The following is a 7,962-nucleotide window of genomic DNA, read 5'->3' as shown; positions in this document are numbered from 1 at the left end:
ACTTATCTGTTATCTACTGTGTATCCTGTGCTTGAATGGCTGCCCCCATGGCTACACAGCAACTTGTTTATATAAACTATAGTAGTACTTATCTGTTATCTACTGTGTATCCTGTGCTTGAATGGCTGCCCCCATGGCTACACAGCAGCTTGTTTATATAAACTATAGTAGCATTACCAAAGCAAGCAGTTCAGTTTTAACAGTGCAGGATAACAGTAAATTATATATTAATTACTTTAATACACTTTAATTGTTTGTTGTTACTGTTCATTAAAGGATCCCAAGCTCAATGCTTCCCCGAATCTTGGCCAGCCAGGAACCCATCTTTCATCTCAAACTCAGTCCAGTGCCATCACACTGCCAAGTGTTAGCTCTCCTGGGAAACCTCTAATAAGAGACAGCTTGTAAAGCAAGCCTCCAGTCAGTGTTGGACTGGGACACCAGGGGCCCACTCTCAGTACTATTATTCCTCGTCTCCTCATTCAACCTCTATTCTCCTAGTCTCTTTTTTTAGCCTCTTTGCTCTCATAGAAGTAGGGAATGGTCATGAAATAGACCAAATATTAAGCAGCAGGAGGGCCTATTGGGAGTTTTCCTGGTATCCCTGTTGGCCAGTCCAACATTGACTCCAGTATTATATTCTCCCATTGAATGCAGAGAACTCCTTGATCTAAACCTTACATGAACTGGCAATAAAGGGAAAGAGGTGACAAGGGATGAGCATAGTAGCCTCAGGCTACTGAGTAACCGTGATGACTCCTTGGTTCCTCTTCTCTACAAATCCTAGTAAGGGATCACATTGTAATGAAAAGAGATTACTGAAGTCTTACAACTCTTCACAACCAAGGTAGCTGGAGGCTATTTATAAGTAAAGAGGTAAAATAATGCCCTTTATTAATTGCAATGTCTAAATATAATAGCTGAGGAATGAAGTCTGAATGCTTTTGAAATAAGCTCATTGTAGCATTCCTTGCCTTCCCCGTTGTATCACGTAAGCGCACGAGTGTTGCCAAAGTAATGACGGACATTTCAGAACATTTACTTTGCCTCTGTTAAATGGTAAGGGATTTCAGAGTTTGCACAGGCATTAGGGGGTTGTATCAACCAATCAGAGCTAAGCAGTTAGCCACTGTTCCATGAAGTCTCAATGCCCTTTCATACTACAGAAGAGAAAGAAGACAATTTGAGGAGAGATAGGTTTGATCAGCCAAGACTGTATTATCCAGAATGCTCAGGTTTTCTGTATAAGGGATCTTCCAGTAATTTGATTTCCATACCTTAAGTCTACTGAAAAATCATTTAAATACAGATATGGGATCCATTATCCAGAATTACATCTGCTAAAAATAATTTGAATTTCCATACCTTAAGTCTACTGAAAAATCATTTAAATGCAGGGGGATCTATTATCCAGAATGCTCAGGACCTGGGGGGTTTCCAGATAAAGGATCTTTCCATAATGTGGATCTCCATACTTTATCTCTGTTAAAAATAATTTTAAACATAAAATAAACCCAATAGGATAATTATAAGGATTAATTATAACTTTGTCATTATAACTGTGTCATTATTACAGAGAAAAGGGGAGATGGCATTTCCCTAATTTGGAGCTTTCTGGATAACAGGTTTCTGGATAATGGATCTGTATTTGTATTTACCGGGCATCACACACCATCCAGATCTCCCAATTCACTAAAAAAAAAAGAACCGTGTTGGTTTCCGGATAACAGATTCTATACCTATATTAATTAATCCCAATAGGATTGTTTTGATTAATTAGATTTTGTATGCGATGAAGTGCAGGGTACTTTGGATTTTTTGGATAAAATGGAGTCTATGGAAGATGGCCTTTCCGTAATTTGGAACTTTATGGATAACGGGTTTCCAACGGGTCCTATACCGGTATACAACTATAAAAGGTGGTAAAACATCTTTTTTAATCTTAATTTGCCTTTGATAAGTGTTTGGAAACCATAATCCCATTGTCCAGTAAAAAATATACATGAAAAAAATGGACATGAATTCTTGAATTACCCCTTGACAAATGACAATTGAAAACAATTCAGTTTCTGATGGTTCAATGTAAATGGCAGACCATTAAAAAACGCGTAATAGGGTCAGGGAAACTGGTTTATCACACACAAATGTTGTTATTGATGCCCTGTGCCTCCATATGCCAGAAGTGAAGCTGTTCAAATTGCCGTTTATTACTGTATGTTGGAGTTCTGGTGAAAACACTGTATTGTGGGTAAAAAAAAACATGGCTGTTTGTTTACATTTTTGCTTTTGCACAATTGCACCAACATAGGACTAGGAGGAGGGTCCTGGCCCATGGGGCTGCCACACCAGGGACCTGCAAACCCTTTGCCTGTACTTATTACACTGGCTCAGGACCAGTGCCAGGCCAAGTCGGGTAGGCACCCTAGGCAACGTGGCCGACTATGTTGTCCCCTCCTCCTACACATGTAAATGTGTGCCTACTTCAATGTTAGAGGGATTGCTGCCGCAGATGGAGGACACAAGGGTCCAAACTAGGGGAAATCTGCAGAAGAGGTACATGCAGGGTCAGACTGGACTGGCGGGACTCCAGGAAAAAACCCGGTGGGCCCCCGGCGGCCCAGACCTGCTCCCCCATCAGCTAGTCAGCATGTCTTTGTCTCGCGCATGTTCAGAAATGAACGGGGTGTGAGTTTGAGGTTGGGAGGTGGGCCCCGGTGACTGCCAGGAGGGCCCTTTGCTTTGCAGCCCCGTTGGACCCCCAATGCTCCAATCTGACCCTGGGTACATGCCTGGTGACAGGCCCAGACTGGCAATCTGTGGGTTCTGGAAAGGTGCCATAGAAAGTCAGTATTTAGTGGGCTGTTGGGGGCTGTTTGGGCCTCTGTGTTGGCTGAGTGGGCCTCTGTGTACCTGATATGCCAGGGCCTATTTTAATTCTCAGTCTAGGCCTGCCTGGTGACCCTCTACTGTACCTTTGCACACTAGGGACGAGACTCTTCTGCCGACTCATTGGGGCCTATTTACTTAGTTTGAGTGAAGGAATAGAGGAAAAATAGTTCGAATTTCGAATGGTCGAATACTGCGACCTTCGACTACGACCTTCGACTTCGAATCGAACGATTCAAACTAAAAATCGTTCGACTATTCAACCATTCGATAGTCGAAGTACTGTCTCTTTAAAAATTTCTTCGACCCCCTAGTTCGCCACCTAAAACCTACCAATGTTAGCCAATGAGGCCAATGTTAGCCTATGGGGAAGGAATATCCTTTGCCAGCCCAGTCTGAGGGTTAATTAACCCTCGATATTCGACCCTAGGTAAATGTGCCCCTTAGTTCCAGCCATGCTCAGGAGAGATGTTAAGTACAGGTCTGTCTTGCACCTTTCAGTCCTTCTGTCTAGGGTTCAAGGTGCAGAACAAATTTTGCTTTTGAAAGGTTGAAATTCTGTGCCCCTTAGAATTCTGTCCCATACGAAATGGCCCATTCACTGCAGCTGAACCATTCGGAATACTGATAAAGAGGTCCAATGTCCTAAACAGCTGATCCCACCAAATGAGTCTTCTACACATAGATAATCCCTCTAGTAAACCCAAGGCAATAGGTTGTTTCTACCCCCAGTGAACACAGCCAAACAGGAATGTTTAGTAATATTACTAATCTTTTCTCTGTAAACCGAAATGTTGCACAAATAAATCAATAAAAGTGACCAATCATCTCACAGTAGTCCCTGGTTAAAGGAATATACAGTATGTAAATATAGAAGCGATTGAGAAATGACTGTATAGTGAAGTCATTGTGTAAAGCTCCCAGATACCTGTGTTCTGAGCAATTCTCTGATCAGAAGTTCAACTGGTTTTGCAGTATGCAAATAACAGGTTTTATTATGCCCACAGCTAAATTGTTTTCATTTTCTACAGTTGCCTGGAAAGAAACTTGATAAAAAAAAAAACAAACTCGCTGTGGGCTGGCCCTGAACCATGAAGGCAGTCATTCATAATGGAATCCTTGCTTTTAAAGGAGAACTAAACCCATATGCATAAAAATCAAAGGGTATTTGTTCCTTGCGCCAAATGTATTGAAGTCAGTTTTTTGTTTCTTTGTTTCTTGCAGATTCGCAAAAATATTCACCACGTTCACAAACATGAAAAACGTGAATTTTTCACGCACGCCCCTAGCCATGGGCACTAGTGCAGAATTGGAAAATTGGGCATACCCCCCCCAAGTGTCCGTTCTTGTCTGAGAAAGCCAAGTTGATTCCCAGTCCCCTCCCCGTAGCATTCAGTGAGCCAGAATCAAGTCATTTCAGCTCTGAGCTAAGGGTTGCATTGTTTGTCTTGAGACATATGATTCATAGATCATAATTCCTTCTTCTATCCTGGGGTATATATATTATTATATCTTTATTGTCAGTACACAGCTATGAATAGACACCAGATGGCTGTGTTGTTAATGACTGAGCTTCTGGTTATTGTTTGACGCGCCTTGGCCAGCAGTGATGGGCGAATAAGTCCGTCAGGCGCAAATTGATGGCAAATTTCCGCGTTTCGCCACCAGTAAATAGATTCGCAAAACTGCGAAGAAAATTCTCCTGCAAAAAATTTGCCGCGAAAAATAAAAAAATGGCATGCATCAGAATTGAGGCTCGCGTCAAAATTGCCGTACGTCAAAATTATTCGGACTCCCGTTGACTTTAATGCATTTGGACCAAATAGTCGCGTCAAAATTATTTTGACGCTCAGTTAGTTTCAGGGCCCAGATTCACCCATCACTATTCTCCAGTCATTCTTGGGTGGGACAGAGACTCTTTATATCATTATAATATAATCAGGTATGCAAGGATGTAAGATTATAATAATATTAATATTATTAAAAATAATATAAATAATAATAATATATCCACCCCTCTTACTAGCGATTTACATTATTCTCATTTGGAAGACAAAACAGTCGCCAAATCTCTCTTTTAAAAATCGCGGGCGAAAATCTTCCCGTGTGCCACTGCCCTAAAACATATACGGGGGAATGTAATAAAAGTCGCAGAGAGCAAAACAATTTGGACCAATAAGAATAAAAATCCACATCTCGCAATATACTGTTATGGCATTGCGAATTTTAATTCTTAAAATTAATTTTAACTCTTAAGAAGTGCTTGAAGGTGTCATAATCTTTTGGAGTAAACATAGCGACTTTTTCAGTAAGAAGTTTTATTACATTTACCGTGCATTGGCGCAAACTATAAAATTCGCAACGGTCTCCCACTGTCGGAAGTGGTCGCTAAACAGTTTCTGGGTTCGGAAAAGCTATATTAAATTCGCGCAAAGCAAAATTTGTTCGCGCAAAGGCATAACTTTTTGGATTGCGGATAGTTTTTCTGTTACCGACTTTTATTACATTCCCCCGTTAATGTCAAAGTCAAGGTGGCAATTTCTTACATCACGGGTCCCTTGGGAATTGCAGATTATACTGTATATTTGTATCTTCATGTATTTGTTTTATTTTACTTATAAACTCTGAACCCTGATCAATAACACACCCTGCTCAAACAATATTAACTGGCTACAGCACACAGAGGAGCGGAGCGACTTGGCTTTTCCACTTACCTTACTTATTTAAACTGCTAGTATTTTTTTTTTAGTTTTATTACTATTTCTATTCTTATAGGACAACACATTTGTATTTGTGCCTTTGTTGCACAGAAATATGTGGTGCGTTAGGCATCCCTACAAAATGTGTTCTGCTCGTTTTCTCTTGTTACTATAAGAAGCGGAACATACCACTCTTGGATATCAAAGGAATGGGATGAGCCATAATCATCCTTTTGGAGATTTCTCTTAGGGAAGAATGGATGAAATGTGCCCTGGGCATTCACTTGCCTAACTATTCACTTGCCTATTTATATATGAAATAATCTCTGTGCCATCCTGCTATGAGTTCTGGGGTTTTTATACAAGGAATTGACATTGTACTTTCTTGCTATGAGTTCTGGAGTAATACATGAAATTGTCACTGTATTCATTTATATGTTTTATATATTCACTGATAATGTAATATATAACATGGGGAATGGTTTAATAGCAGGAGTGTCTCCCAAAGCAGTCTTACTGGCATGTTTGGAGTTAATGGAGTGCTTATTGTACATGTTTCAGTGATCTTACTGACACATCTGGAATAAAGTGCTCATTGGTAATTTTTTACAGTGATTATACTGATAGCGGCAGCGTAGGGGCCCATTGTTTGCTCTTTGCCCGGGGCCCACCAAGGGCATAAAACAACCCTGACTCCAGCTCTTCCAATGGTCTGGTTTTTCGCGGGACAGGCCTGATTTTGACCGTTCAACCCACAGCCCCGGGTTTGTTACTGAAATGCCCCGACTTTCTCTTTGATCTCTTGCACTGAACAGCCAGAAAAAGATACAAAGTTTCCAAATTAATTGGCTTGTGGCAGAGAGCCCAGAATATGTGGCAGGTGCACTTAGATACTTCAGTAACAATTTAAGATAAGCAAAGAAGCAATTGTAACAATTTAAGATAAGCAGGTCTCTTGGGGAAACTATGACTTGCAGCTTAAAGGGCAATTCACCTTCATTAGCAAAACTGTAATAACACGGAAAAAAACCTCATAAATGTATTCAAACTTTCATAACCTGACAAATGAACATGGTAATTAGGGGGTGTGGCCACAAAAAATCGGTGTGTTCAAAAAAATGGTCAAAAATTGCTGCGTGTCAAAATTATTCGGTCGCCCATTGACTTCAATACATTTGGACAAAATAGTTGTATGTATAAAAATTGTTGCGTGCATCAAAATAATTTTTACGCCCATTGACTTCAATGCGTTTTCCGTACTTTCGCCGTTTTGTGATTTTTTTCACCGCTACGTGAATTATTCGGCAAAGGGAAACTCCCCAGATTCGCCCATCACTAGTTAGAACGGATTGCCCAGGTGGTCCCATGAGTGATGTATATTCTGCAAGGAAGTGCACAGGGTTGAACTGTGGGACAGAATATGTGCAGGGAGCAGTTCTGTATAAAGAGTTGATCACAGCAGTGAGATTTCTGGGATGCCATAATAAAATCCCTGTTTATTTCAGCATCACCTATTCTAATGCTCACACTTTTCCAACCATTTTTATTCTTTTTGTTTAACGTCACGTAGAGCAAAATTTGCTTTCCCATAAACTCGCCTGGATTTCAGAGAACTGCAATGAAGAGATAGATATTAAGCACAGAGCACCCTCTAGTGGGAATTCAATTGTAAGAGGGATTTCTTATTTTAAGCACTATATCTCAGATCAGCTGGGCTGAGAGCTTTATCCCCTGAGAAACAAAATATGTTAACAATATACAGTGTATTAAAGCATTCCAGTATGTAAAGCAGCAGTGCCCATACTTTACTAGTGCCATTATGATCTACATACATAAAACATTGTTAGGATTCTTTTCCATGAAATATATTACATAAATATTGATTTATGGGAAAATGTATATTGCTATATTTAATAACTATTTCTTATGTAACCTTAACGTAATAAATATCTGTATGAGGGTAATATAGACAAGCTGTTTGTTGACAGTGTCTTGAGATCTACTGATCACCAGCTAAAGGTCTACTTTTTGGACACCCCTGATTAGGGATGCACCGAATCCAGGATTTGGTTCGGGATTTGGGCAAGATTCTGCCTTTTTCAGCAGGATTCGGATTCGGCCGAATCCTTCCGCCTTGCCGAACCGAATCCTAACTTGCATATGCAAATTAGGGGGGGGGGAAATTTCGTTACTTTTGGACACAAAAGAAGGTAAAAAATGTTTCCCCTTCCTACCCCAAATTTGCATATGCAAATTAGGGTTTGGATTCGGTTCGGTATACGTCCGAATCTTTCCAAAATAGTGGATTCGGTGCATCCCTATATATATATATATATATATATATATATATTAAAACAGAGTCTATGGAAGATGGCCT

The sequence above is a fragment of the Xenopus laevis genome, chromosome 7S (genome assembly GCF_017654675.1).
Source record: "Xenopus laevis strain J_2021 chromosome 7S, Xenopus_laevis_v10.1, whole genome shotgun sequence".
In the NCBI taxonomy this organism is placed as follows: domain Eukaryota; kingdom Metazoa; phylum Chordata; class Amphibia; order Anura; family Pipidae; genus Xenopus; species Xenopus laevis.
The sequence above is the reverse complement of the archived record's forward strand: the minus strand, read 5'-3'. Positions refer to the sequence as shown.